Here is a 23,005-nt window from a genome sequence, read left to right as displayed (position 1 = left end):
CAGTTCTCTCAGTGATCAACCCTTCAGTTCTCTCAGTGATCAACCCTCCAGTTCTCTCAGTGATCAACCCACCAGTTCTCTCAGTGATCAACCTCCAGTTCTCTCCGTGATCAACCCTCCAGTTCTCTCAGTGATCAACCCACCAGTTCTCTCAGTGATCAACCCACCAGTTCTCTCAGTGATCAACCCACCAGTTCTCTCAGTGATCAACCCTCCAGTTCTCTCAGTGATCAACCCTCCAGTTCTCTCAGTGATCAACCCACCAGTTCTCTCAGTGATCAACCCACCAGTTCTCTCAGTGATCAACCCACCAGTTCTCTCACTGATCAACCCACCAGTTCTCTCAGTGATCAACCCTCCAGTTCTCTCAGTGATCAACCCAACAGTTCTCTCAGTGATCAACCCTCCAGTTCTCTCAGTGATCAACCCTCCAGTTCTCTCAGTGATCAACCCTCCAGTTCTCTCAATGATCAACCCTCCAGTTCTCTCAGTGATCAACCCTCCAGTTCTCTCTCTCAGTGATCAACCAACCAGTTCTCTCAGTGCTCAACCAACCAGTTCTCTCATTGATCAACCCTCCAGTTCTCTCAGTGATCAACCCTCCAGTTCTCTCACTTATCAACTCTCCAGTTCTCTCAGTGATCAACCCTCCAGTTCTCTCACTTATCAACCCTCCAGTTCTCTCAGTGATCAACCCTCCAGTTCTCTCAGTGATCAACCCACCAGTTCTCTCAGTGATCAACCCACCAGTTCTCTCAGTGATCAACCCACCAGTTCTCTCACTGATCAACCCACCAGTTCTCTCAGTGATCAACCCTCCAGTTCTCTCAGTGATCAACCCAACAGTTCTCTCAGTGATCAACCCTCCAGTTCTCTCAGTGATCAACCCTCCAGTTCTCTCAGTGATCAACCCTCCAGTTCTCTCAATGATCAACCCTCCAGTTCTCTCAGTGATCAACCCTCCAGTTCTCTCTCTCAGTGATCAACCAACCAGTTCTCTCAGTGCTCAACCAACCAGTTCTCTCATTGATCAACCCTCCAGTTCTCTCAGTGATCAACCCTCCAGTTCTCTCACTTATCAACTCTCCAGTTCTCTCAGTGATCAACCCTCCAGTTCTCTCACTTATCAACCCTCCAGTTCTCTCAGTGATCAACCCTCCAGTTCTCTCACTTATCAACCCTCCAGTTCTCTCTCTCAGTGATCAACCCTCCAGTTCTCTCACTTATCAACTCTCCAGTTATCTCTCTCAATGATCAACCCTCCAGTTCTCTCTCTCAATGATCAACCCTCCAGTTTTCTCTCTCAGTGATCAACCCTCCAGTTCTCTCAGTGATCAACCCTCCAGTTCTCTCTCTCAGTGATCAACCCACCAGTTCTCTCAGTGATCAACCCACCAGTTCTCTCAGTGATCAACCCACCAGTTCTCTCAGTGATCAACCCTCCAGTTCTCTCAGTGATCAACCCACCAGTTCTCTCAGTGATCAACCCTCCAGTTCTCTCAGTGATCAACCCTCCAGTCCTCTCATTGATCAACCCTCCAGTTCTCTCAGTGATCAACCCTCCAGTTCTCTCAGTGATCAACCCACCAGTTCTCTCAGTGATCAACCCTCCAGTTCTCTCTCTCAGTGATCAACGAACCTGTTCTCTCAGTGCTCAACCAACCAGTTCTCTCAGTGATCAACCCTCCAGTTCTCTCAGTGATCAACCCTCCAGTTCTCTCACTTATCAACTCTCCAGTTCTCTCAGTGATCAACCCTCCAGTTCTCTCACTTATCAACCCTCCAGTTCTCTCTCTCAGTGATCAACCCTCCAGTTCTCTCTCTCAGTGATCAACCCACCAGTTCTCTCAGTGATCAACCCACCAGTTCTCTCACTGATCAACCCACCAGTTCTCTCACTGATCAACCCACCAGTTCTCTCACTGATCAACCCTCCAGTTCTCAAGGTCTTGGTCTCGTATCTTAAGACTTTAATTCCTCTCTGAAGGATCTCATATAAGTTTTTAAATGTCTGGAGAATGTTTGAGGTCTTACAGTATTTAGTTTTGACTGCTGGGAAATCACCACACACGATTAAGCCTCTGATCAATTTTGGACTTTTTATTTACCATCACCATCCGGTCTTGGACCTGGCTTTCTTGCCGGATTGAACAGGTTGTTGCTAGTGGCTCGCTGTCCCACAAGTCCATCATAGCCTGGTTGATAAGAACATAGGAACATAAGAACGAAGGAACACTGCAGAAGGCCTACTGGCCCATGCGAGGCAGGTCCAAGTCTCCTACCGGCTTAAGCCAATGCACCCAACCTAGTCAGGTCAGGTCACATTGACTTAAGGGAGGAACACGGCAACCGATCTGGTAGCCCAAGCTATCAGGTCCAACTCACACCCACCCACATCCACTCATGTATTTATCCAACCTATTTTTAAAGCTACACAACGTTCTGGCCTCTATAACTGTACTTGGGAGTTTGTTCCACTCATCCACAACTATATTACCAAACCAGTACTTTCCTATATCCTTCCTGAATCTGAATTTTTCCAACTTAAAACCATTGCTGCGAGTCCTGTCTAGGCTAGATATTTTCAGCACACTATTTACATCCCCTTTATTTATTCCTGTCTTCCATTTATACACCTCAATCATATCCCCCCTAATTCTACGTCTTTCTAGAGAGTGCAGATTCAGGGCCCTTAGTCTATCCTCATAGGGAAGGTTTCTGATACATGGGATCAACTTTGTCATCCTCCTTTGTACATTTTCCAGAGAATTTATATCCATTCTGTAATACGGTGACCAAAACTGTGCAGCATAATCTAAATGAGGCCTAACCAAGGATGTATAGAGTTGAAGAACAACCTGAGGACTCCTATTATTTATGCTTCTTGATATGAAGCCAAGGATTCTATTAGCTTTATTGCGAACACTTATGCACTTATGCAGATATGGTAAACATGAGGAAATTAAATCTTCATCAGAGTACAAAACAAATTCTGGCCACAAAATAGAGCGAAACACCAACGTCAAAGACCTGGGAGTGATCATGTCGGAGGATCTCACCTTCAAGGACCATAACATTGTATCAATCGCATCTGCTAGAAAAATGACAGGATGGATAATGAGAACCTTCAAAACTAGGGAGGCCAAGCCCATGATGACACTCTTCAGGTCACTTGTTCTATCTAGGCTGGAATATTGCTGCACACTAACAGCACCTTTTAAGGCAGGTGAAATTGCCGACCTAGAAAATGTACAGAGAACTTTCACGGCGCGCATAACGGAGATAAAACACCTCAATTATTGGGAGCGCTTGAGGTTCCTAAACCTGTATTCCCTGGAACGCAGGAGGGAGAGATACATGATTATATACACCTGGAAAATCCTAGAGGGACTAGTACCGAACTTGCACACGAAAATCACTCACTACGAAAGCAAAAGACTTGGCAGACGATGCACCATCCCCCCAATGAAAAGCAGGGGTGTCACTAGCACGTTAAGAGACCATACAATAAGTGTCAGGGGCCCGAGACTGTTCAACTGCCTCCCAGCACACATAAGGGGGATTACCAACAGACCCCTGGCAGTCTTCAAGCTGGCACTGGACAAGCACCTAAAGTCAGTTCCTGATCAGCCGGGCTGTGGCTCGTACGTTGGTTTGCGTGCAGCCAGCAACAACAGCCTGGTTGATCAGGCTCTGATCCACCAGGAGGCCTGGTCACAGACCGGGCCGCGGGGGCGTTGAGCCCCGGAACTCTCTCCAGGTAAACTCCAGGTAAACTGTTGTCTTAGTTTCAGATTACTGCTAACCAGAACTCCTAAATCTTTTTCGCAATCCGTAATATTAAGATCTACATTATTTAGTTTATATGTGGCATGGTTATTGTCCTGTCCAACATTTAGAACTTTGCATTTGTCTATATTAAACTGCATCTGCCACTTCTCCGCTGGTGTAGTGGTATCATGCAAGATTCCCATTCTTGCGACCCGGGTTCGATTCCCGGGCGGCGCACTAAGTTTAGGGGCCCGGTGGCCTGGTGGCTAAAGCTCCCGCTTCACACACGGAGGGCCCGGGTTCGATTCCCGGCGGGTGGAAACATTTCGACACGTTTCCTTACACCTGTTGTCCTGTTCACCTAGCAGCAAATAGGTACCTGGGTGTTAGTCGACTGGTGTGGGTCGCATCCTGGGGGACAAGATTAAGGACCCCAATGGAAATAAGTTAGACAGTCCTCGATGACGCACTGACTTTCTTGGGTTATCCTGGGTGGCTAACCCTCCGGGGTTAAAAATCCGAACGAAATCTTATCTTATCTTATCTTATCCGACCACTGCATCAGTCTATGTCGAATGTCCTCGTCAGAATGACGAGGACATTCGGTAGTGAGCCAGTTTCTCATTGAGGTCTTCAAGATTTGTCGTGGTAATGTTTTTGATATTTTCTGGTAGCAAGTTGAAGAGTCTTGGTCCACGCAGGTTGACACATTCTCTTGTGACCATGGTACAACCAGGTTGTTACTGTCAGTGTTGACACAGTGTACTCTTATTGTGACCATGGTACAACCAGGTTTTTGCTGCCAGTGTTGACACAGTGTACTCTTACTGTGACCATTGTACAACCAGGTTATAGCTGCCAGTGTTGACACAATGTACTCTTATTGTGACCATGGTACAACCAAGCTGTTGCTGCTAGTGTTGACACAGCGTTCTTTTATTGTGACCATAAGACAACGGGTTGTACCATAAGACCATGGTACAACCAAGCTGTTGCTGCCGGTGTTGACACAGTGTTCTCTTATTGTGACCATAGTACAACCAAGCTGTAGCTGCCAGTGTTGACACAGTGGAATATAACAGGGTAATATAGTTCTTGTCCCCACTGTGAACATTAAAATGGTATAAAATACCGACAGGTTGTTAGGTAAGACACTATGAACATTAAAATGGTATAAAATACCGACAGATTGTTAGGTAAGACACATATGCAACAGTTAGGTATCTTTATTTCGAAACGTTTCGCCTACACAGTAGGCTTCTTCAGTCGAGTACAGAAAAGTTGATAGAAGCAGAAGATACTTGAAGACGATGTAATCAGTCCATCACCCTTAAAGTTTTGAGGTGGTCAGTCCCTCAGTCTGGAGAAGAGCATTGTTCCATAGTATGAAACAATATGAAGTTGAAGTGACAGGACGGAGCCTTATATAGTGCCAGGAGGTGAGACGTAGGTTGCTTTGGGAGGGCAGGTCCCTCTCAAACCCAGCCGTTCTCACTAGTAGAGGTTGTTTCCTACTATGGAACAATGCTCTTCTCCAGACTGAGGGACTGACCACCTCAAAACTTTAAGGGTGATGGACTGATTACATCGTCTTCAAGTATCTTCTGCTTCTATCAACTTTTCTGTACTCGACTGAAGAAGCCTACTGTGTAGGCGAAACGTTTCGAAATAAAGATACCTAACTGTTGCATATGTGTCTTACCTTAGTCATTCTTCTCTGTATGTTCTCTAATGAGTCTATGTCCATCCTGTAGTAAGGGGACCAAAACTGAGCAGCATAATCTAAATGAGGCCTCACTAGTGATGTATAGAGCTGTAAAATAACTTTTGGACTTCTGTTACTTATACTTCTTGAGATAAATCCAAGTAATCTGTTGGCCTTGTTGCGCACACTAAGGCACTGCTGTCTTGGCTTTAGATTTCTGCTTACTATGACTCCCAAGTCTTTTTCACATTCTGTATGACCAAGCTCTACTTCACCTAGATTATAGCTTCGAGGGTTATTTTCATTACCAAGGGCAAGTACCTTACACTTATCCACATTAAACTTCATCTGCCATTTCTCAGACCAAGACATTAATTTGTTCAAATCGTCCTGGAGTTCATTGATATCCTCCTCAGAGTGAATTATACGGCCTATCTTTGCATCATCAGCAAACTTACTCATGTCACTAGTAATCCCTTCATCAAGGTCATTAATGTAAATTATGAACAAGAGAGGGCCTAAAACTGATCATTGTGGAACGCCACTAGTGACTAATCCCCATTCAGATTTCACTCCATTAATGGTAACTCTCTGCTTTCTATTGGTAAGCCATGCCTCAATCCATGCTAGAACTTTACCTCCTATACCATGAGCTGCCACTTTTCTTAAGAGTCTCTTGTGAGGTACTCTGTCGAAGGCTTTACTAAAATCCAAATAAACAATATCATATTCCTTATCACTGTCAACTGCCTCAAATGTTCTATTGAAGAACGTCAGTAAGTTTGTCAGGCAGGAACGACCTCTCGTGAATCCATGCTGAGATTCATTTATCAAGTTATGCTCTTCAAGGTGACTTCTGATAATGTCAGCTATAATTGATTCTAATAACTTGCCCACTATAGATGTCAGGCTTATTGGACGGTAATTTGAAGGAGTGGACTTATCCCCTGATTTGAATATAGGAACCACATTAGCCATCTTCCACAACTCTGGCACAACACTGGTAAGGATGGACGCATTGAATACACTCGTTAATGGCTGACTAAGCTCCATCTTGTATTCCTTAAGTACCCTTGAAAACAACTCATCGGGTCCCGGGGACTTATTTTGTTTCAGTTTGTCTATCTGTTTAATAACCATGTCCCTCGTGACAGTAATATTAGTTAACTTAAATTCATCAGGAACTAAATAATTGTTAATTACTGGAATCTCATTTACATCTTCCTGTGTAAAAACTGACAAAAAATAGTCATTAAATAAGGAACACATTTCCAGTTCATTATCCGTCAGCTGTCCATTCCCAGATTTCAGAGGTCCTACTTTTTCCTTCACCTTCGTCCTATACACTTGAAAGAACCCCTTTGGATTAGTCTTTGATTCATTAGCAACTCTAATTTCATAGTCACGTTTAGCCTTTCTAATCGCCTTTTTTACTTCTCTTTTAAGCTGAACATACTGGTCAGTAAGGTTAACCTCTCCTCTTCTGATGCGCCTATAAATTCCCCTTTTCTCCCCTAATAGATTCTTTAGCCTCCTGTTAACCCATTTGGGATCGTTATTATTAGACCTAATTTCTCTCTGGGGAATGTATATACTCTGGGCACTGTGTACATTATTAAGAAAACAATCATAATTCATATTCATAGGTATGATTATCGTCAATAAAATCATTAGCTAGATAACCCCAATCAAGATTAGACAGATGTTCCCTAAGTCCATTATAATCGGCAGAACGAAAATAAGGGATTTTTACTGTATTATCATTATTCTTGCATTCCCAATTAATGCTAAAGGTGATGGATTTGTGATCACTTGCGCCAAGCTCTTCAGTGATCTCCAGATTATTCACGAGTGTTTCCTTATTTGACAAGACTAGGTCTAGCAAATTATTACCCCTGGTAGGCTCAGTTACACTCTGTTTCAGAAAACAGTCCTGAACTGTTTCCATGAAGTCACTGGACTCTAGATTACCTGTCAAAGAATTCCAGTCAATTTGGCTAAAGTTAAAGTCCCCTACTATGACTATGTTACTGTGTCCAGAAGCCCTAACAATTTCGTCCCAAAGAAGTCTCCCACTATCGTGATCCAAGCCTGGAGGTCGGTATATTACACCTAGAATTAGTTTTTCTTGACCCTCCACGAACTCTACCCAAACAGACTCTGTTACTGCTCCATCTATTTTTATACCTGTTTTTATGCAACAATTAATATTTTCTCGAACATACAATGCAACTCCTCCCCCCTTCCCATTACATCTATCCACATTGAACAACTTAAATCCCTGAATATTACACTCAGCAGTCATATCCCGACTCTTTAAATCATACCACGTTTCAGTTAATGCAATGATATCAAAGTTCCCAGCACATGCTACCAAACGTAGTTCATTAATTTTATTTCTTGCACTTCGACTGTTAGCATAAAATACCATCATATGTTTTTTCTGCACATTTTTCCTATTCATCTTTGTTTTTACACAATTTCTGAAATTATCATTACCCAGAGTTACTCCATGACATTGACTATTAAGATTCTTAATATCAGAGCATAAGTCAATATATCCATACTCATATTTAATCATTTCTAAACCCATACCTCTAACTAATCCTAGTTTAAAGTCCTAACAACCCCCTCAACTGAGTTAGCAAGAAAACCCACACCTGCCCTGGATAAGTGAACCCCATCCCTGGCATACATGTCATTTCGGCCATAGAAGTTGTCCCAGTTGTCAATGAATGGTACTGCATTATCCTTACAGTGTTCATCCAGCCAACAATTAATACCAATTGCTCTGGACAACCATTCATTACCAACACCTCTTCTTGGCAAAATGCCACATATAACAGGGCACCCCCCCTTCTTCCTAATCATGTCTATAGCTGTCCTGAACTTTCTAACTAAATCCTCACTTCTACGCTTGCCTACATCATTGCCTCCAGCACTGAGGCAAATAATAGGATTGATCCCATTACCGTTCATGATGTTGTCAAGCCGGCTAACAATGTCCTCCATCCCAGCCCCAGGAAAGCATACCCTTTGTCTCCTACTCCTGTCCTTCAAGCAGAATGCCCTATCCATGTAACTAACCTGGCTATCCCCAACAACAACAATATTCTTACCTTCCTTGTTGTCGTTCGTCGTGACGATCCCAGTAGTAGACTCACATTCGTCGGGTAGCACCGAGAATGCGTTGGAGGTTTCCACGGGAGTTTCCACAGCAGTCTCTTTCTTCTTCATCGTTTCTGGCTTTCCATTCGTCTTCTTGATCGTCAACTTCGTCGTCCCCTGCTGTCCAGCCACTGACCACAATCCCTTCTTGACCTGAGGACTCGAAACAGGAGGACTACTACGAATCCTCTTGTTTTCCTCGGTCAATCGCAGTATCTCCATCTTCGCTGCCCTCAATTCTTCCTTAAGTTGCTGGTAAAGTTGCTCGATGGAGGGCATCTTGGTTCAGTCCACGGGAGCAAACAAGACACTTCTTCACAGAGTTAAGTACAGGTCATCACTGAGTTAAGTACAGGTCACCACTGAGTTAAGTACAGGTCACCACTGAGTTAAGTACAGGTCACCACTGAGTTAAGTACAGGTCACCACTGAGTTAAGTACAGGTCACCACTGAGTTAAGTACAGGTAATCAGTCCCTCAACCTAGAGTCGATGTGTTCAGTCCATCAATCTTGGTGTTATGTTTCACTTTGAAGTTAATGGTGTTACGTTTGTCTTTGCAGGAAGTGGGCGAAGGGAAGTGGTGTGTGGAGTGCGGTGATCAACTCACCGAGTAGCGAAGTGGTGGTGGTGGTGGTGGTGGTGGTGGTGGTGGTAGTAGTGGTGGTGGTGGTGGTGTGTGTGTGTGTGTCAGTGAGTCCCCCCAGCATCAGTGCAGAGTTCAAACAAGCTTGTACTACGTAGCAACCATCCCTGGCCACCACCACTGAGCCTAGCAGGCTCGCTCAGTGCCGGAGAAGTGAGATAAGGAAAGAAAGTCCATGTGCTTGTAGTGTGTGTGTAGTCAGGAGCGGTGATGTTGGTGTGATCATGTAAAGAGACAACTTCAAGGCTCGACACACTCCACAGGAACCATACATAACGTTGTCCACCCAGCTGGTCTCACCCTCCTTGGATGATTCAAAACAAAGGTAAGAAACTTACCCCATTCTTCTAACTTTTATTTACGCTTTGGCGTCAACATTGAGTTTAGCTCCTTAGGTTTTCATAATAATAATGGTGGATACAACATCTAGCTTGGCTGGATGCACCATTGTTAAAGGATTGTGTGGTCTAGTGGTCTAATGCGTCATGTGTTTTCTTTCATAAGAACATAAGAATATAAGAAAGGAGGAACACTGCAGCAGGCCTGTTGGCCCATACTAGGCAGGTCCTTTACAATTCATTCAACTAACAAAACATTTGCCCAACCCAATTTTCAATGCTACCCAAGAAATAAGCTCTGATGTGCAAGTCCCACTCAAATCCAACCCCTCCCACTCATGTACTTATCCAACCTAAATTTGAAACTACCCAAAGTCCCAGCCTCAATAACCCAACTAGGTAGACTGTTCCACTCATCAACTACCCTATTTCCAAACCAATACTTTCCTATGTCCTTTCTAAATCACCATGAGGGAAATAAATGGTATAAAATACCGACACAATGGCAATATAAACACAAATGCAGTATAATGTGATCCTTTATTGACTACGTTTCGCCCACACAGTGGGCTTTTTCAAGTCACAAACAGAACTACCTGGGGTGGAAGGAACGCGAGTATTTATAGTCCGGCTGAGGTCAGGTGAAGAATGCTGCATCTGATGATGTACCGAGTTGGGTTGTAGAGTCTAAAAACTTGGGTAGCTGGGAAAGGAGACTGGACAAGTTTGTGAGCAGACCTTCTACAGTGTTCTTATGTGGGATAGCGATGAAGAAGTTTCTTGGCAAGTGGTTCAGCTATGTTATAGAAGCCACTATTCTGGTTGAAGTTGTCGGATATAGAAATAAGTGATGATTCCAGGATTCTTCGGTATTGGGTGTTGTCTTCTGTGGCGATAAGTCTTGAGTTTCTGTAGTTTATCAAGTGGTTGTGTGAATTACGGTGTTGTACGCAGGCATTCCTTGTGTCGTCAGACCTGCTTGCGTATTGGTGTTCTGAAATACGTGTTTGGAGGTCCCTTGATGTTTCGCCCACGTATAACTTGTTGCAGTCATTACAAGGGATTATGTATACCCCTGCAGAGGATGGAGGCTTGTCCTGCCTACTACTGGTGATGTCCTTGATGGTCGTGGTTGTGGAGGTAGATACTTGGAATGATGTTTTGGCAAAGATGTTGGAAACATGTTTGGCAATGGAGTTGGTGGGAAGGACTATGTATCTCTTCTCGGCAGTGTCTTCTCTGGGTGTGTTGAAGATGTTTAGTGCTCGCCGTCTGCAGTCTCTGATGAAGTGACGAGGATAGTGGAGTTTGGAAAATACCTGTTCAATTATAGTGCATTCTTCCTCAAGGAACTCGTTGCTGCAGATTCTGAGTGCACGCAGGAAGAAGCCTATAATTACACCACGTTTGGTTTTGGTGTCGTGGTGAGAGTAGAAGTGGAGAAGATCGTTTTGGTTGGTGGGTTTTCGATAGACTTTAAAACGAAGTTCGTGGTCAGCTTTGCAGAGTAGAACATCAAGGAAAAGTGTTGTCGACCTCTTTGTCGACCTGTTGTCGACCCTTTCCTTCCACCCCAGGTAGTTCTGTTTGTGACTTGAAAAAGCCCACTGTGTGGGCGAAACGTAGTCAATAAAGGATCACATTATACTGCATTTGTGTTTATATTGCCAAATCACCATGAGGTGGGCCAAAACATCATGGGTTCGACTCCTTGGCTAGTGCAGTGTTGTTATTAAAAATACTTGTGTGGGATTTTGGGTGAAGTGAGTACTGTAAATTATTGTAGTAAAAGGACCACTGTATGGTAAGTTGTGCAAGAATGGTATATAATACCAACAAGATGAAATTAAGACACATGTGCAACATCTGGGTATCTTTATTGTAGACGTTTCGCCATCCAGTGGCTTTATCAATACAAATTCTAGGACATAACTTGAAGACAGTAGGACTGTATACAGAAAATGAGGTAATGAGTCCCTCAACCTTGGAGTTGGTGCGAAGAGCACCGTAGTTGTGGAGATTCTGAAGCAGAAGTATGTATAATGTTCGCCAAGACCGTAGTCCTGGCACGGGTCTCAATCTTGCGATGACCCGTCTCTGGCTCCCGGCGGAGAAAGGTTTCTACAATGATGCGACATATGCTGTTCAAGCACTCTTCTGGTAAGTTCAACTGGTGCATCTCATAAGCGACAACACCGTATGTACTCCTAACTGTGGACACTAGCGAGGAGGAGGATATGTCGTTATCACAGGCAACAGCTTGTCTGGTTCGTTGACTCCATGGTACACTAGTGTTGCCGCAGTCATCTCTGGTTCCTCTTCGGGAGGGAATATCACTCCTAGTTGCCTGCGGAGTGTCTCAGTAACTTCGCACTCCAGAAGATAGTGTGTTAGGGGCCGCTGGACAACGTGCTGACAGTACTGGCACATCTCCTCAGCCTTGTCTACCATCATCTTGGCTGTGGGAAAGCCCAAACGAAGCCGATGGATGGCGGTACACTGCGCTCTGGACCAGCTTCTATCATATGGAGGGGGTTCTCCCTGAGTCGCTGCTCGGTACCACTGTTGAGATGGGGTATCACCTAAGACCTCCCCCATAAGTTTCATGGCTCTGGCAGCCACGAGTTTGGTCTGTCGTAGGCTGATTGGGACAGTAATCCCAACATGTGGATAGTCTGTTGCTGCCTTGGCTGCATCATCTGCCGCCTCATTTCCCCGGATGCCAGCATGGCTGGGGATCCAGTTCAATGTCGATCTGTTACCGTGAACTTCTAAGGCTGTCATTATGCTCAGGATCGATGTGATGAGGTGAACATTGTCCTGTGGTTGAGGATGGGAGAGGGCATTGATTGCAGACGTGGAATCAACATGTATGACAGGTCGGAGTCGATGTCGTAGGGCATGTGACAATGCCTGCTGAATCGCCACCAGCTCAGCTTGAAGGATCGTGCAGTGGTCAGGGAGTCGCCAGCCTTGTGTGAGACCATTGTGGTACAGTCCAGCTGCTGCTCTCTTCCTGTCAGGGTCGACAGAACCATCTGTGAAATACACTGCACATGTGCCTCCCTCTACCAGTGCCATGCTTGTCTCAGCATGATTGCTGAGAGTGTCTTGACTGCAGAGACGCTTAGAGATGGGTAGCTGCATGATGCAAACATCGGCTGGGTCTGGGCGCCAGGGAGGTGGTGGATGGTACCCAGCAACAGGAAGGTCACAACTCTTCTCAAGGAGTAGTTGTATAGGCAGCAGCTTCCGCCCAGCAGCACAAAACGAACGAATCCAGGAGTAGTCCGTGAAGAGTGTGGGATCTTGTGCCATGGTTGTCAATATCCATCTCCTTAGTGGGGTACCTTGCTACCTGTGCAGAATCGTGGCCACTTTGCAGGCGTTTATGTATCTTACTCTGTCAGCCAAGGAAGGAAGCCGGGCCTCAGATCTGAGACATACTGTGTTGGTCCAGATGGGGGCCCCAAGCATAGTTCTTATCGCCTGATTTTGTACGACCTCCACTCTTTGCCTGCTCTGCGGGAAGAGATGAGCTAACGCCGGTGCACCGTAGTCAATGAGCGAGCGTATAGCTTGTATATAGTACAAGCGAAGTACATCTTTGCTTGCCCCTGCACGGTGCCTCGTCATGGCTCTCATGGCGTTGAGTCTGAGTAGAGCACGTGATCTGACATACTCGGCCTGTTTCTGAAAGGTCAGCTTTTTATCAATGTAGATTCCTAAGTACAGGTAGGAGCCTGTCCACTCAAGTTCTATATCCTGAATACGTAATTTATTCACAGGATCTGGTCCCTTGAACATCATTGCAAGAGATTTCTCGGCCGAGATCTTGAGGCCTAGTTCCTTACAAGACTGCATAATTAGGTCCAAAGCTCTCTGAGCCTGTCGTTCTAAATTGCCTTTCCCATTCACTACGAGTGCAAGATCATCAGCATAGCTGAGGAGCTGTGTACCACTATGAAAGGGAAGGCTCACAAGTTCCTGCATAAGGATGTTAAACAGGGTAGGACTGAGCACACCTCCTTGTGGCGTACCGTTTTCCAGGGATTTAAAGGAAGAGTAGTGTCCCTGAAAGCTGACACAGGCCTGCCTGCCCCTAAGGTAGGACTCTATCCAGGCCAGGAGGCGTCCTTTGATTCCCTTCCGAGCTAGTATTGCCAGAATTGCTGTGGGGCTGGCTAGCTCAAATACCTTTTCAAGGTCGAGGTAGACGACAATACTAGGTTTTTTGTTACTGTCAGCAATCTGGCTTAGTAGAGTGGTTATGCACTCTGCTGTACCCACTCCTTTGGTGAAGCCAAATATGTGATGATGAGAGGGTCCAAGTTTCCATAGGAGGCGGTTTAACACCATCCTCTCAGCAGTCTTGGCTAAGCAGCTGGTCAGCGATATGGGTCTCATACTGCCTGGGTCCTTGGGCTTTGGAATTGGTACGATGGTAGCTTTCTTCCAAGCTGCTGGGAGTGTCCTGGCCCTCCACGACTTGTTAATGACGTCTAGTATGGCCTCCCATCCACTCTGCCCAGCCCGTGCAATCATGGAGTATGTAACACCATCGATGCCCGGGGCAGTGTCACCTGTGTTCTTAATGGCACGTCGGAGTTCCAAGTCCGTGAGGTCTTCATCAGTCACATCTTCCGACTCACATGCAGCTTGTATTGTTAGTTGGCGCTGTGGCAGAAGATCCGTCTGTATATTCCGGATGTCCTGTGGGAGCTGAGTGGATGCTCCCCTGAAAGTGAAAAGCTCCACTAGTTTCTCAGCTTCCCGGGATGGGTTCGGGTGTGCTGGTGGCCTCGGCTTGCTCTTGCCATTTGCTATGTTGAGTTTGCCCCATATCTCAGATAAGGTGGTGTGATGCCCGAATGTTGAGCACCACTCCAGCCATTTCTCAGTTTTTACTCTGAGAGAGACTCTGCGGGCATGCTGCACAATGGCTCTCAGAGTATTCCTGTTCTCTGCCATAGGGTTACGCCTGTATAGCTTCCTAAAAGAGTTGATGCGGTGGTTCTGCTCCCGCACCTCGTCGTTGTAGAACCACCAGTCTCTTTTGTGAGTGCGTCCTGCGGACTTCTTTGGAATTGCGCACTCTGCTGCCTGGATGAGAACAGTGATTAGCTCCTGTTCAGCCGTATCACAGTCTTCAGATAGAGAGTATGTGGACCACCGGTCATGAAGATAATCCTGGAACACCTTCCAGTTGGCCCTCTTTACGTCCCATCTAGGAGGCAGCACAACTGTGGGAGGCCTGTTGATGTTGAAGGTGGTGATCACTGCAAAGTGGTCACTGACAAGGTGAGGATGAGTTTCCCATGTGGCTCCTGCTGCGAGTTGTCTTGACCCGAAGGTAAGGTCGAGGCAGCCACCCAACAGGTGTGTGGGGTCTCCATTGTTTAGCAACTTTACCTCTGGAATATCGTGTAGGAGCATTGCTATGTGTCTGCCAGCAGCATTGGTTGCTGAGTGAGAGTGCAGCATTGGGTGATGTGCGTTGAAATCTCCACCCACAATAATACACTCAGTGCGTGCTAGTGCGAGGAGCTCTGCAATGTCAAGGGTGTGTCTTGGGTTCTTGTAGATGTTATAGATGGTAATGGGCGCCCCAGGTATGTGCACAAGGATGGCCTGTACCTCGACATCCTCCCCACAGTCCACAGGGTTGGCTATAACCTCGTGAGGTATTGTATTGGATACAAATACAGCTGTGCCTCTGCAGTGAATGCCTGGGTCCGTGTGCCGAAAATACCCAGCAAAACCGGGTAGTCTTGGGCACATAGTCGGGACAGTCAGAGTTTCTTGTAGCAAGACGATATCAACCCGATCCCGAATTACTGCCTCCAGCAGGAGGTGCTGTTTGCCCCTCAGGCCCTGAATGTTCCACTGTAGGACCTTGAGGGTGTGATTTGGTACCGAGGTTATTCCATCGATGTTGTTTCCTGAGCTGGAGACTGAGTCCTGCCCGCTCTGAGAACCTGCAAATTCATGGCATCCACTGTCTCCTCTTCGGTCAGAAAGCACACTCTCAGGAGCGTACTGACCATCTGCCGGAATGCGCTCTGTTGTTCCGTGGAGTTGATTGTGTTGCAAATAAGATCTGTGAACACCTTTATGAGTGCTACGAGATCCTCCCTGGTGAGGGCCTGCTTTGGAGTTGGGTTCGAAAGAGTGGATATTATGTGGGTTGTTGTGGTCTGTAGGGACTGCTGAGGGTTGGATTTCTTTATTGTATGCACCGTGGTCTGTTGCTGTATACCAGGTTGGGTAGCCGGGAACTCCTGGTGAGGTGCCAGTTGAGTCTGCAAAGTGCCTGTGCCGGGTAAGGAGTGCCTGCGTTGTCGTGCAATGGCCGGTGGGGGCTCGTTTAGTGCCGCCTGCTGATCGCATTGACCAGATGCACCCTGTTGACGCCTCCTGTTCCTCTTGTTTCTGTTTCTTCGTTGAGGTAGGGGTGCAGGAGGATCTTGACCTTGACGCCTGGTTGAGGCTTCTAGGGTTGGGAATTCCTGGGCATTGACTTGGGTTAGCTGCTGAGAGATCTGCGGTATGGCAGGGTTCTCTGCACCCATCGTTTGCTGAGAGTGATGATCCGTCGTAGCCTGTTGCCGAGTTTTTGGCGTCTTCCAGACTTCTTGAATTCTGGCGAGCCTCTCGGGGCATCGAGGATTCCAGGCATGGTGTTTCTGCCTGCAGTTCGGGCATTGTGGAGTGGGTGGCGATGCATTTTTCAACTTGGTGATGCATTCCTCGGTAGGGTGGTGCTGGCTGCAGACACCGCAGATTACTCTGTTTGGACAGAGTGCACCCAGGTGTCCATAACGCTGACACTTGAAACAGCGAACTGGTTCTGCTGTGAAGGTCCTGACATCGTACCTGCCCCAAGAACCGAGGTCCAGCTGGGATGGCAGTGGTCCTACATGCTGAATGAGGACCTGTCGGGTTGGTGCATTGCCTGCCGTCTTTGCCTTGAGACGTTGAGCTGACACCACACTGGGGTGAGCTGATACTGCCTCGATGGGCATCATCAGCGGGTATCGCATCACTACACCCTTGGTGATCTGCCGAGAGTCCAGTTCCTCCAGGGTGAATGAACGATCTGTCTCCATGACTCTCTTCAAGGTGGTATACATTTCCTTGTTGAGAGGAGTCAATATTGGTTCTCCCCTCAAGTTGAACCATATCTTGAACTTCAGGTTGTGTCGTGATTCCAGGTATGAAACAACCCCATAGTGGGTTCTGTGGTCCCCGTAAGACTTCACCTTGAATTTGCCAGGTCGATTGAGCTGGTTTGCCTGCTCCTTGGACGGATGGCGCTTCTTCTTCTTGTCCACAGTGTTCCATCCCTCTCGGTTTTCGGGGGGTGGGGTGTTTATTTCCGCACCTGTTTCTATTGTCGCTGGCTCCATGGTTGGGACTGTCAGATCTGCTACAATGTGAGTAGGATCTTCCTCTTCCTCTCGCAACTTCTTCGCTAGAATTTCGCCCCACATTTCCAAATCTGAGTCCTCCGTCGTGTTCATGGAGCATCGTGACCTCTTCTTTTCGGCAGAAGCCATGTGCCTATCTTGTGATAAGGTAGTGAACTCCGTGAACTGAGTGTGTGTCAATGGATTGTCGTAATACGATTGTGTTCTGAAGCAGAAGCAAGGAGCCTGGTACTTATATACTAACGTCAGGTGGAAAGGGGACGTTTAACAGACGAGGGCATAGTCACTGGCAGGCGGGATTCCCCAGTGGAAGTAGGTCCTACCTAAAGAGATGGGTTAGTTGTAGTAGTAGTTGTCGTAGTCGTGAAGGTTATGTACATGTCATCAGAATCAAGATTCCATGATGTTGCAGTGTCTGACAAGTTGTACAAGAATGGTATACAATACCGACAAGATGAAATTAAGACACATGTGCAACATCTGGGTATCTTATGGTAAGATACTCATCTTTAGTGATGACCACTGTATGGTAAGATACTCATCTTTAGTGATGACAGTTCAGAAAAATAAAACAGAAATGATTTTAACTTTGACCATAATTTTTACTACTTAGAGTGGATCGGCAAACCAGCGGAAGGGGTTGGTCAGATGACCAAAAGCTCCAACGGCGGGTCATCATCTGTCATCATCTAAGACCCGCGTCAGGAAACACTTGTCCTGTTTCCTGACGAACCTAACCTAACCTAACAGTTCAAAAGCACCTGCAGCCTCTGCCAGGGTTTCGCCTCAGTAGATTGTCTTAGTACCCACCAGGGCTGAAAGGAAGGTGATTATAACTCGAGTTAATACATGTCCTGCTGACATATATTAACAGTACGTCAGGTATATCACCTGGAAGTCTCTGGTGCCCTTACCTGTGGTTCTGGGCTTGGCTCGCCCATCATGGTCTCGAATGGTTAGTCCTGTTCACCTAACATCAACTCTAGTCACTACAGTTGTAATGAGGAGAACAACGGATAAAATAGTGACTTACTGTCTCATTGTAGCAGGAGCAAGTGACTTTACAACAACCATTATCGTTGGCTTCTGATGACGAATGATGTTATGGAGTCTTCACTACTGTCACCTACTTCGCACACGTCGCTAATAGTCCATAATTGTTCACGGCGACTGTCGTGCCTGACACGGGTTTATGATGCACACGAAATATGGCCATGAATGTTTCTGCATTCAACATGGCGTGGACATACCCGATCAGTTCTGTCACATCTTCTCTAGTCGAGTTCAAACTGCAGTCTGCCTCTTTCCCTCTCTGCCCTCCTTTTATGGACGGTTATCTGTTGACTCGGTGTCTGCAGGTGTAGATACCGGCTCTGGTGACTCGGTTGAATCTAAAGGAGTGGATTCCTTGAGTCTGAGGTGCTGTCTGTGGAGTTTGAAGCCCCCAGGTATATTATCAGTTTAGAAGCAAATATATCTTGAATTTTTCTTGGTGTTCGGAAATAGCAACATTTCCAGGCTAACACGTGTGTATATATTAAGAGGCAGAAACCCCTGTAAGAATATAAATTCCACTGGACACGTGTGTCAGTTATATCTGCTCTGGATCTGCAGTCCCATTAGATTCTGCATAATCAGAACACATGTTAAGATAAATGGCCGCTCTGGAATGACTTAAAGAAACTATGTAGCAAAAACACAAGATCTTGATCTCTGCTAGAGCAAAAAGAATAGGGTATGACCCCTCTCATGTTTGCTCCTGCTCTCCAGTGTGGGAAAGTAGAGAGGTCTTAGCTCCCTCGAGAGGGATCGCCGCCCTCTGAGAGGGGGGTCGTCGCCCCCCACTTTGGAGAAAAATTCTCCACAATAATTCTACAAGTACATGATACAACTTGTACAGACCATAGCTGATATCAGTGACATACTATATAGAGAGCCCCTGATTATGCAGAGCATTTCCTGCAACTTAGGTTAATTTTGTCCTCAGGATGCCACCTACAACATTCTACTGACACCCAGGTACCTACTTACTGCTAGGTGAACAGGGACAGCAGGTGTAAAGTGATTAGCACCCAGGTACCTACTTACTGCTAGGTGAACAGGGACAGCAGGTGTAAAGTGACTAACACCCAAGTACCTACTTACTTTGTAGATGAATGGTTCAGAGAACCGACATGTTGATAAATTAGACACGTTTCCTCAATAAAGATACCCAAGAGTTGCACATGTGTCTAATTTACCTACTTACTGCTAGGTGACTTAAAAAAAATTCCAACAATGTATTGGTAACAAAATCAAAGTGTTACGTAACCTGGATAAGGAAACTCCTTGCCCAGGTTAAGTTCAGTTACTTAGTTAAAATCAATATTTTTATTTGTGTAGCATACAAACCACTTTACACTTGTTAGGTAAGACACATATGCAACAGTTAGGTATCTTTATTACGAAACGTTTCGCCTACACAGTAGGCTTCTTCAGTCGAGTACAGAAAAGTTGATAGAAGCAGAAGAGACTTGAAGACGATGTAATCAGTCCATCACCCTTAAAGTTTTGAGGTGGTCAGTCCCTCAGTCTGGAGAAGAGCATTGTTCCGAAGATACCTAACTGTTGCCTATGTGTCTTACCTAACAACCTGTCGGTATTTTATACCATTTTAATGTTCACTTTACACTTAATAAAGTATTGTTAAACACGAAGAAAGTCACTATCGTGCCTGAACATTTCGGACGGACAAATCCTAATGCTCACAGACCACTTAAAACTAGACACAGGTTATGTAGTGGTGAATTTTAATTGTGTAGGTTAAATTACGTTAGGTAAATGGTCACTGATACAACTACTGTGTGATTTATCATGGCAATGTTTCGCTCTCCAGGCCCCCAAGGGAGGTTCCTTGATGCTAGTGAGGGGCTCTTGATCTAGGGAATTGGATCTGTGCTCCGGTTCCCTGAATTGAGCCTGAATACCTTCCATCCCTCCCCCCCCCAACATGCGTTGTATAATCCTATGGGTTTAGCTCTTCCCTGTGATTATTATACTTTGCCCTCCAGGAGCTGTGTCAAGCCATCAGGCGCCTGAAGAGCGAAACGTTGCCACAGTAAAATGTCTTTTATCTAACATATTGTCGGTAATTCTTCCATTGTTGCTAAGTTACGTTAGGCTTTATTTGCTTCAAAAATTTTTTTATGTAGGTCTAGATTATGAACATTTAAAAGTCGCAATGGCCAAAATCTTGAAAAATTTACATAACCATATTTAAGTTAAAATCCGAGCAGCTAAAGTCAATATTGACCATCTTAGGTAAGTGTCTCCCGCTTGGTGGACGGAGGATCAAGCCTCCAGCACGTCTTGCCCTGAATGACCCACATGGGTTAGGCGCTTAACACGAATGATTTACATTTGGCTACGTAACGTACAATCTCTTTTCAGTGGTGTTAAGGGGTACGTAGATATTATGGACACGTACGTTGTTGTAGTGAAGGGTTCTTGATTCTAGTAACCGGATCTCTCCTCTTGGATCACACCTGATGATCTAGCAAGCCCTGATTTAGAGCTCACCACCGAGTGGATAATGTTTACTTTAAGGCAGTGGTTCCCAAGCTTTTTCAGCTTGTTACCCAATTTAACATGCCACATAAAGAATGTTACCCCTTTCACAAAATGTTGTTATTATTGATATATATGGCTAAACGTGAACGTATACAGCCTCGCATACTCTGCTAATCCTAGCAAAACCATTGAAAACGTAAGAACCACACATACATTATATATAAAATTAATAATAGCTACAAATTCACAGTAACAGTGGGTAAATACTAACTATATACTGCACAGGGCAGTACACATACATACCAGCTTATGTCTACCTCGGCTGATGCTCACAGATAAACTGACAGTGTGAAATAGAGGCAGCCTCAGGAAGTGAGTGACGCGTACTGGACAGGTCGATCTGGGCTACTGAGTGACTTTTGTCCTGAAGCATACTTGTCAAAATACTTTTGGGTTTCCTCACACTTAGCTATATATTTCTTCTTTTCTAATACTGTATATTAGTTTTTGATGTTTATTGTTATTTGGTTTAACTTTATTACTTACTTATAATAGGTTTACTTTACAACTTTATATACTAAGACAAAGTTAACAATAATCCTCATACCGGGTACCGCATTGTTTTCTTGATTTTCAGAATTCATAACTTTTTTCTGTCACCCCTCCATTACCCCCCCAAAATGATTACCCCCAGGGGGTAATTTACCCCCAGTTTGGGAACCACTGCTTTAAGGGCTACGGTGTGATGAGCCGTACTAGTCCTGCTTGTTGTGTCCGGACGGTCACTCATCCAACCTGCCCCTGGTTGTATATATTCACTAGAGATGTATATCTCAGTGTATATACATTGTGAGCTGTTTATCTCATTGTACATTGGGTAGAAAAACTCTCAACACTCTTCAAAGGTATATCAGAGTACCGACAGTATGTTAAGTAAGAAAGACACAAATGCGACTAATGTGAATAACAAAAAAGGCACAATACCGTGACTGGAACGATACACAGTGTGACTTTGTCAATGGTCCAAGTCGGACCGAAACGTCGTCGTAAGCTTCTCTTTTATTTGCGGGTTATTTGTGTATCGACTAATGTGACATTTTATTGTGGTAACGTTTCGCTCTACAGGTAACGGCTTGACAAAGTTCCTGGAGAGCGAAACGTTGCCACAATAAAGTGTCGTATTAGTTGCACTTGTGTCCTCTTACCAAACAAAATTAAGGAAGACGAATATTGAAAGAAAATGGAAAAGAATAAACAGAAGAAAGACAAACTGAACTGTAGATAAATGGTTCAGAGAACCGACAAGTTGGGTATCTTTAATGAGGAAACGTTTCGCCCCACATATTACAACGATAGCAAGATATCACTGAGAGATAACTGATTCACTACAGAAATTAAACTTTCGTACCAAGATGAAGAATAAAAAGAGGAATAAAGAATCAGTCATGAAATTGCAAGACATCCTAAAAATATTTTTTTTGGGCATATAAAATCAAAGCAAAAAAACGGGCACTTTAGTCACGAAAAGACGCATAAATTGGTGACGAAAAACACAAGAGGGAAATTTTGAGTGATCATTAAACGACAGTAGTCCGTTAAAAGACAGTAGTTCATTAAACGACAGTAGTTCATTAAACGACAGTAGTTCATTAAACGACAGTAGTCCATTAAACGACAGTAGTTCATTAAACGACAGTAGTCCATTAAACGACAGTAGTTCATTAAACGACAGTAGTTCATTAAACGACAGTACATTAAACGACAGTTGTCCATTAAACGACAGTACATTAAACGACAGTAGTTCATTAAACGACAGTAGTTCATTAAACGACACTAGTTCAAACGACAGTAGTCCATTAAACGACAGTAGTTCATTAAACGACAGTAGTTCATTAAACGACAGTAGTTCATTAAACGACAGTAGTCCGTTAAACGACAGTAGTCCATTAAACGACAGTAGTTCATTAAACGACAGTAGTTCATTAAACGACAGTAGTTCATTAAACAACAGTAGTTCATTAAACGACAGTAGTTCATTAAACGACAGTAGTACATTAAACGACAGTAGTCCATTAAATGACAGTAGTCCATTAAACGACAGTAGTTCATTAAACGGCAGTACATTAAATGACAGTAGTCCATTAAACGACAGTAGTTCATTAAACGACAGTAGTCCATTAAACAACAGTAGTTCACTAAACGACAGAAGTTCATTAAACGACAGTAGTTCATTAAACAACAGTAGTTCATTAAACGACAGTAGTTCATTAAACGACAGTAGTACATTAAACGACAGTAGTCCATTAAATGACAGTAGTCCATTAAACGATCATGAAGTAATACCACATATAAAATATGTCAGTAAGTTTAACAGGAAAATTACACTAATATTCCAGCTT

At 44.8% G+C, this 23,005-nt stretch overlaps 1 non-coding gene across 1 annotated transcript; it reads left to right on the top strand.

Annotated features, from left to right (window-relative positions):
* The first annotated feature begins 3,937 nt into the window (after nucleotides 1-3,937).
* TRNAG-CCC (transfer RNA glycine (anticodon CCC)) lies at nucleotides 3,938-4,008 on the top strand. Its single transcript has one exon. It is a non-coding gene; the product is annotated as a tRNA-Gly (tRNA).
* The last annotated feature ends 18,997 nt before the right edge of the window (nucleotides 4,009-23,005 follow it).

This window comes from Cherax quadricarinatus, chromosome 93 (genome assembly GCF_038502225.1).
Source record: "Cherax quadricarinatus isolate ZL_2023a chromosome 93, ASM3850222v1, whole genome shotgun sequence".
Classification (NCBI taxonomy): domain Eukaryota; kingdom Metazoa; phylum Arthropoda; class Malacostraca; order Decapoda; family Parastacidae; genus Cherax; species Cherax quadricarinatus.
This window is presented reverse-complemented; position numbering and strand designations above follow the sequence as displayed.